This window comes from Scophthalmus maximus, chromosome 18 (assembly GCF_022379125.1).
Source record: "Scophthalmus maximus strain ysfricsl-2021 chromosome 18, ASM2237912v1, whole genome shotgun sequence".
Lineage (NCBI taxonomy): Eukaryota > Metazoa > Chordata > Actinopteri > Pleuronectiformes > Scophthalmidae > Scophthalmus > Scophthalmus maximus.
The window spans coordinates 896135-905216 of NC_061532.1; positions in this window are offsets into that span (position 1 = coordinate 896135).

Consider the following 9082-nt stretch of genomic DNA (forward strand, 5'->3'; position numbering starts at 1 on the left):
TATCAGAATGTCATGAAATTTTCTGAGTGACACTGGGATGGATTACTGTCAGTCTGTCTGAGGTGGAATTGAGGCCTGTACTACGCCTCCTTTACGCACACACTCCTGCATGCCCAGTACTCTACAGTACTGTTTAACTACAAGTCAGGCAGCCAGAGTTTGTAGACCCTGACTTCCTTTTCTCTACCCTGAGTTAAATCAGAGTAGGTTAAACTCGCTTCGTATTACAGGCCTCTGGTGGTATATAAAAACCCATTGGCTGGCTCCAACATGTCAGAGCGACCTGTACTGGCAGTTTAAAAACACACGAGTCCCCTCCAACACAACCATCATGGGCATCCAGTTGGAGTTGATTATTGCCTATTGATTGATTCTGTTAAGAAAACTGGTCCAGTATTATGCTTTGTCATTTCATCTGAATACATGGAATTGATTTTGAGCTGTGTTTTGGTTCACTACCACCTGCTAATTAGTGCCTTAGTGATCACAATGCACTCAAGTTCATTATATACATGTTTTATGAAGCATTGCACACAGTTTATCACACATTTTACCGGCATTTTTAGACCATTGAGGTCTTATTTTGATAAATTTATGCCATCTGATTTTCTAGTGATGTTTAATTGTAGTCTTTGTGTCAGTTTTTTCGTTAAACACAAAGAGAAGCAAAAGTCTGATTGGTGGTCACAAATCCCTTTACTCAACCATGTTTGGCTTTGACTGCCCATTCAAAGCTTGGGTGGTAGTCGTCATGAGAACATGCACACCCCTGTAGGCATGGGCCAGTATGAGATTTTGACGGTATGATAACTATGGGCAAAAACACAGCGGTTTCATGGTATCATGCATCTCTAAAATGTGCCATAGTAAAATCTCGGGGTAAAAAAAATTGGCTTATTTTTATATATTTCATATTTTAATTAACATATAGAACATTTGGAACATTAGCAACTGTAAATAGTGTTAAATTGGTGCATGAACAGGACCCAAATGCAGAGTGGAATTCAAATAATAATAATTTTTATGAAAAAAGGAAAACAGACTTACATTGTCCCAATTATAGCATATAAACAAAAACACAACTCAGTGTGTCCACGGTTTGGAAACAGATAATCACAGGCTAAGGACAGCTTCTAAGAACATAACTGAATTATCTTCTTGAAAAAACCCACTTCTAGATCAAATTAAAATAGTCGGCTAATCATGCCCCGCATGAGGCGTCCAGACCATACATGGCACTACGGTCTTCTTTAAACTTAAGGCACTTGCGGCATTTATTAGATTGAGACAAACTGCAACCAGCACTGCACAAGCTAGCTAAACTCACGGCACACTCGCTCCCTTCTCCACTCTCTCGCTCTTACAACACCGGGCAGCGCACATGAATTATAAAACCTTATTTTTCAGTTAAGTGTGTGTGTCAGAGAATAAAGTGCTCATCCCTAGTCCGTACTGTGTGTGTGCTTTGTGCCGAGAAAAACCCACTGAGATTACAGCACCCGTTACAACATTACATTGCAAATCTCTTTGTGAATCGTCAATAGGGGGACAGTTCATACTATCAGGACCTTATGACAGGAAATAGTATTGGTTTCGGAATTATGTCTTTTTGATACCGTGGTATACCTTGAAACTGGGAAAAACCGGCCCATGCACCCCTTTATGTTGTGTATGTTCCCATGATTTGGGTGGACTTGGTATGTAGTCATGGGAACACACGAACCATCCAGGGTGTGGTCTGTTCTGATGGCTGGCCAACTTGCGTATTCGGAAGGGTTCAAATTATGTGGGTTCAATGCATGCACCTCCCAGTGTGGGACACCCTCTCTGCATTTAAGGATAGTCTTAAAAGTTTCTTCATTGATAAAGCTTATAGTTTGTGCTAGCTCAAGTGAGCCTTGAAACATCCCTTAATTGTGTTGATAGAACGCTGGGGGAACTCCCATGATTCACTGAACTATCTGTCTCTCTCTGTGTGTCTATCTCACAACTGCATGTCATTTACTTCCTGGTGTGTGCTTTGCATCTTTTTCCCAGATCTGTGCCTGGCCCCTGCCATGGATATAAACCATGATAGAAGGCAGGACCAGAGAGGAGAGTGATCAAAATATGTCTAGGCCTTTCAGAGCTGGGATTAGAAAGAGATGATAACCCGTGCACTAATTTCCATGCTCCGTGTACAACTCAGGATGTCAGGATGAGACATTAAACAGACCTGCATTATGTACCATCTGATTCTCCAATCTCCTTTCCCTGTGCATTAGAACATAAGCTTCTCTGTGGCCCTAACAATACACTACTTCTCCATAAATCCGCCATCTGCTTTGTGTAACATCACAGAGCACTGTGGAGCAGATCTATGGTGCTATTTTTGTGTCCATCCTGCAACTTCAGAAATATATTTTCCAAGAGAAACGCTATGCAAGTGTGGCAGGAGCAAGGGGAGAGAGAAAGAGTCGACATCGCCACCTGGGGGAATTTCGACCCCAGGAAATGATAGAATGAGGTTCAAAAGGCGCCAGTGGACACGTAAGGAACAGGGCTGGGGCTTACCACGGCGGCAGAAAATCAAAAGAGGGAGGGATCCAAATAACAGAAACACACCAAACAACGGGACCTCACCACTCAGGGATTGGGCTCCCACTCGTGTCGGCCCACAGCACCTGTTCAAAGGAAAAAGAAGAAAAAGATAATAACTTAAAGCGTGACACTGCCGAAAGTAACACAAAGCAAAACAAACAAAATCCAAATACAGATTCTTAAATTAATGCAAAACAAATACAACACAATTCTTAACAATGATCTAAATACAAAATTCAGCTATCAATAACATAAGTTCTTTAATACAAATTAATGAGTAACACACATATCCATTTAAAAAAACATCAACATAAAAATAACAAGGATCAATGAACAGCAAAAGAAAGAAACCAATTAATAAAAAAAGAAATATAACAGATGAGAATAAACAAACAATATTAAAATGTTGTGCCTGCTGGAGCAGCTAAAGCCAACAAATGAGCCAGAACGAAGGTGTGGAGAGAGAGGGTAGGAGCCGCGAGTGGATACTCAGTTTAGTTTTTAAGGATCCAAGGCCACCACAGCGGCCATCACCACAAAAATAATCGTAGCCAACAGCTAGTGTGTCCAAACTGTAATCTTAAGCCAAAACAGCAGTTCCCGTCAGAGAGCGGCAGCCAGCGGGCAGAGGCGAAGCTCACCAGACAGCTGGAGAGCGAGCCACAAATCCCACAGCACGACTCTAAAGCAGAACAGGATCATTTTGCAATTAGTTGCTGTGCCTTAAAAAACAGGAAGAGTGGCAGGTCAACACAAGCAGCCTACCTAATGGGAAACACACTGCCCCCAGCAGGAGCCCCAAGAGTCATTTGCTCCCTCAGCCCATAGCCATGCCAGTTGCACTGCAAAAGGAGCTACAGGCGTTCTCACCACGTGAGCTATGCTGTGCTGATGTAGCATAGCGCATCAGCACAGCCACATACCTTGGATAAGAGGAAACCAGGCAGTTAGGTGTGACATCTTGGCCATGCAAACAAATTATGGCCACACTTGACTGCAGCCACACCAAGCCGGATGTCAGCTCAGAGAATGCAGAGGGCTGGGTGGTTCCCACCTACAGGTATATGTCCGGCGCATAGTCCACTCTTCTCTGCGTGAGACTGAGGGTGAGGTTGAATTGTCAAATTGGCTTAGGAAGTTTCCTAAATCTTGACGTGAGACGGAAGTATTTGATCAGTAGCCATGAAAAGAGCTGTTCGGATTCTCTAAATGCATAGGAAAGGAGCTTCAATGCTTCCTTTCGTATCTCCTTTAGCATAGGGTACACTGGAGCTTCCTTTGTGAGAGTGAGGAGAAATAGACGCCCCACATTTTATTGTGTCAGCGATATTTCACGTGACGTGACATGCACGAACATAAATGACAAAATCAGAACAAGAACGATGACCGAGGGACGCAAGTCATGTAAGTTACTGTTGCTTATAAAGCATATTTGTGTCACACGGTGGTAAAACTTGAGTCGAAAGCAATACAACTTGCCAGCTGCTGGGATAATTTATGGTTTGCTAGTTTAAACCAGGCGGGTAATTAGGACTGTATTCTGCTGCATAGTCCGGACATGCATTACATGCTGTTCTTCAGTTTTGAGTTGAAATGTCCCTGTTATTACTTCTTCCACTTGAAACTCTGACTTCTCACCCAGACAAAATCTGCATTAGCTACATTAGCTAAAACCCAGTACACAGATTGTGTTTTTTCCTTGATATGCCCAGAGGATTGCATTTCTCAAAGTCATCAACTTAGAGAATGATAGCAATATTGGATCTTTTCCAGAAAACAACTCCTTTGTTTTATAATAAATGCCGTCTGAAAATGCCCTGTACTGAGTTTCACCATTACTTTGAGCTTCTCTATCATGCAAGATAAAATTATGTATCGTTCTGGTTCAAAACCTGACGCAATGACTTAAGAATAGGGGCATACTGTAAGCTTCTATCTCCTTCTCTGCTGAGTATGTGCTCCACTAGTTCCACCATAGCAAACTGCTCCTTAAAATAAGCCTTTCTCTTGTAGGCAGAAGAGCGTGGACCGCCACTACTCAGGGCTCAGGTAAAGGGGTTGGCATCACAAAGCTCTGTCACCATGTCTGACACAACAGACTCATTAATCTCACATTTGTGCTTCCTCAAACAGCACTATAAAATGTCTTTAATGATGGGACCTGACGCTGAATGAGAGATCAAATTTTACTCGTCAACAACCTCATCAATGCACCTGTTAGATAAATTGAAAGTGCTCTCTAGCTTTAGAAACAACAGAGCCGGATTATTTTCAATGAGGTTTGGTAGATCTCTCACATAATTATCATCTCGACCATCATCATTTATAGACAGTTCACCATCCTGAACATCCACATCACTGTAATCATCTGTATTTGAAGAACTTGCATACCCCTTTAGCAAGTCTTCTTTAAAATCTTGCAGTGAGTGAAGAGTATGCTTTTGGCGTCTGTGGGAGGCAAATGTTCCATAAATGTTTGTGCTGAAATTGCAGTTCTTAAACACACAGATGACAGTCTCATGTTTTTTCAAATGCTGACCAAGGTGTTCAAAAAAAATCTTTCCTGAGAATGATTTCTTAAGATGTGATCTAAGGCTGCCCCATGTTTTGAGGGAACAAAAACAATCTTGGTAAAGACATGGCAGTGGTTGCCCACCATGACCATGGCATAACCTGTAGTGTTTTAGCAACACTGTTTTTGTAGGTTTCAAATTTACACTTTTTGCAACCCCAGCCTATTTTTGGGAAATATAAGAGCCAATTTAAGAAAACAATAATTGGCCTAGAATGACATAGTATCTTTACATCGATTTGATACAAAGTCTTGACGTCAAGTAAACAAAAGGGTCTGGGTGATACTGACAGGATCACATTAACGATATTTAACGCATCTTGAAATCTTAAGAAAGAAAATATAATGCAGCCTTTAAGATAAAGAAAAATACAAACTTAAGGCTGCACGGTGATGTAGTGGTTAGCACTTTCACCTCACAGCAAGAAGGTTCTGGGTTAGACTTAAAGGGCCCATGTTATGCCCCCTTTTACACAAGTTACATTGGTTTTCAGGTATGTGCACTACATGTCTTCGCCATTCCATGTCAAAACACCTCAAAGATCAAGCCGCACAGCACCTTCCTCTTTCTGTATAAACAGCCCTGTGAGACTATGGTCGATTCCAGCGCCTTCCTGCTCACTCCTCGCCCCCTTCCCTTCGTGTTCCGCCTCGCCCGCCTCGCTCCTCCCCGCGTCTGCTGCGCAACTACGGCGTTGCGCTGCCATGACAACAGTCGCACGTAACAAGGCACATACGGGACATAGAGACCCGGGAGGCACAGCGAACACGTTCTCCATAATTACACACAGAGCACAAGGGGCTGGGCGATAGAACGTTAAGGACATCCTGGCCGGCCGAGCCCGCCGGCAGCCGCAAGCTGCGCGCTCTGCCGGCAGCCGCAAGCCGCGCGCTCCGCCGGCAGCCGCAAGCCGCTAGCTCCGCCGGCAGCCGCGAGAAAATTATGGCGTAGACGCGATCTGTTTTTCCGCACTTCAAGGGGGGGGGTGCTGCTCAGGTTGGGGGCGTGGTCGCCCCAGTAGCAGGAGTCAACTTACATCACTTGATGCCCGGGCTGTGAACGGCTCGTTTACAGACCGTCTGCACGGTCAACCCAAACCACGAATCAACGACTCATTGTTTTCTTTTCATTCTCCGTGGGCTGGCAGACACCCCAGATAACCAAATATACGTGGAGGCAGGCTGAAAAGGTGCCTGGAGCATAATATTGCCCCTTTAAAAGTAAAACTTAAAAGTTATATTTAATCAATAGATTCGAAATTTTATCTTGCAACCAGTATCCGCCAACTGGCACAGGCAAAGACACAGGTGAGGCAACAGCAGCTACATGGCCATGGTATGATGCCATGCATGAGGCACTTTGGGAGAGGCCGTCGATTCAGCCTCCTATCCTCATTGCCACATGCTCGGTGCCAGACTATGGCCAGACTACTGCTGGAGCCTCATCCTCTGGATGTGATGAGGCCCCAGAGACCCAAACTTCCCCCTTACCAGAGAGCTATACAGAGGAGTCGATGCCATCTACAAGCTCCCAGCCACCCACCAAAAGGCCAAAGAGGGGTGAGGGCATGTTATTCTTTTTAAACAAACAGGCAGAGAAGGAAGAGCTGAGGGATGCTGCCCTTCAAGAGCCAAATAAGTGCTTTCTGACGCTCTTTGCAGAGCTGGTAAAAAAAACAACTATATAGAGTCTTGCAGTGTAATTCATTGGTTCCCAAATTGTGGGATGGGCATCCCTTTTCAGAACAGTTACCTCAAACATGAGATTTCTGGGGTGAATGTTAGTGTTGGCCACATTAAAAAATAAACCATTATATTGTTTATGTCATGTATACAAATGTTAACCACACATTTACAAACATGTAACTTATTCAGACATATAACGGAAAAAAAACCTAAATTGTACATTTGTGAAGCACTTTGTGACGAAATTGCCACATTAACTTTTTAATACAACATGGAACTATAATTTTGGTTTGTGATATTGTTCAAATTGAGTGTATGGCAAAAACAATAAAACTTAAGTACTTTTGAAAGATTACTTTTAAATTGGCCAAGACTGTACATAATACATGTTCTTACATTGAAATTCTCACCAACCATATCTGTTGATAACTTAACCAAATGCAAAGTAACTGATCTGTGAAATATATAAGACAAATAATGTCCAAACAGATGGAATAGGGAGTCTAGAAGTAATATAACACATGTAGGCTATGAATGCAGAATATAGCAACCATGTTATTCTATTTACTACCATTTACAATCAGACACCACATGCCAGTAAGAACAGTTGGATGACATTGAAGAAGTAGCATAGCGAGAGTTTGACTAGTAGAATAGTTTGAAGTGTTCCCAGGAAGACCATGGTCTTTGCATCACTCATAGATAGATCCAGAGGAATATATATGACAAACACTGTGTGAAGGAAAAGGCAAGGCCTGAATTTATTATTGCCTAAAGACATAAACACAAAAACAATTTTCAACAAAAAGCTGTTCACAAAATCATATAATCATGCTCTTGTAGAGCAGATGGACAGCGATTTGGGGCCGACACTTGTGCTGCCAGTCGGTCTTTAAAGTGCTAAAGTCCACTTTCATCCCCTTGCACAGGTGGTGGTGGTGGTGGCACTGGATCCAGGGTGTCCCCAGCACTGATGCAGACATTGTGGAGCACTGCACACACGGCGATCACCTTGGGTGTGTGGAGGAAATCTTGATTTCCTCGAGAAATGAACAAATAATCATTCAAATATAACAAATTTGAATTCAAGTCATATTTAATTGAATCAAAGTCAAGAAAACAACAGAGTCTGTTCAGCTGGTTCAGAGCTCCTTCACCATGGAATGGTTCAGAGGTCTGACCCAGATCACATGGAAAAGACATCCTAAATAGCCAGGACAAGGCGGCCAGGTCACCAAGAATGTTGGCCTTAACACCTCTCTGAATCCTTCTTCCTGGCCCAAATGTCTTATTACCCCTAATAAAACCAGCTGACACTTAAGCCCTTAACCCCATTTCCCTCATCTGCTTCTCTCCCCCAGGCTCAGCTAATTATTACCTCTCATACACAGTCTTTCCACACATACCAGAACACAATTTAAACAGAGTATATGTTAAAACATGATTATATGAGAAATTGACAACACAGGGTACAAATGTGTGGTCGACTTCCAGGGCTTGAAGAAGATCCCTTTGCCATCATGCCTTCATCATGCGACAAGCCCACTCAATGATGACCCAGGCTCTGGCATGGTGGGCATTGAAGCGGGCCTCCACTCTTCCCCTCAGTGGCTCCCTGTATGGGGTGATGAGGTAGATGGGTGCTCTCAGGCATGGGTATCTTCCATCCCCCACGATGAAGTACCCAGCTGGTGGGTAACAGCCCCTGGAAAATACTTGAAATTTTCCCAGGACCTCACTGTCCCAGGGAAGCCAACAAATATTTCCAGAAATTTGCCAGTGCTGGTACATACTGCCTGGAGCTGCACCGAGTAAAACAGTTTCCCGATAAAGAAGTCCTGGTCATGTGGACCATGGGGAGCATTTATTCAGATGTGGCATCCATGGATGGCTCCGACAGAGTGGCTGAAGGCTGGGCTGTTAGCAGGGTGTAGGAAGCCTTGTCCAACCTCAGCACACTGTGCCAGTGTGGGGAATTGGACCACTCTGGTCAGGAGAGCAAGAATAGTTGTTGATGACTCATAAAAGCCTCTGGTTGCGGACAATAAAGGATCTCTTCCCTCATTATTTTGGTAGTGTCGCCCGGACACTAGAAATGCGGCAGTGTAAAGGTAACACTGGGGGCTCGTCCGGGCTCTTCCAGAGCCCCACCAGCACTCAGGTCTACTGACCATTTCTCAGTCCCTGTCCCCAACCACCTGCAGGTGCTGTACGCCAAGAGCTGTGCTAACCTGTGTGAGGATG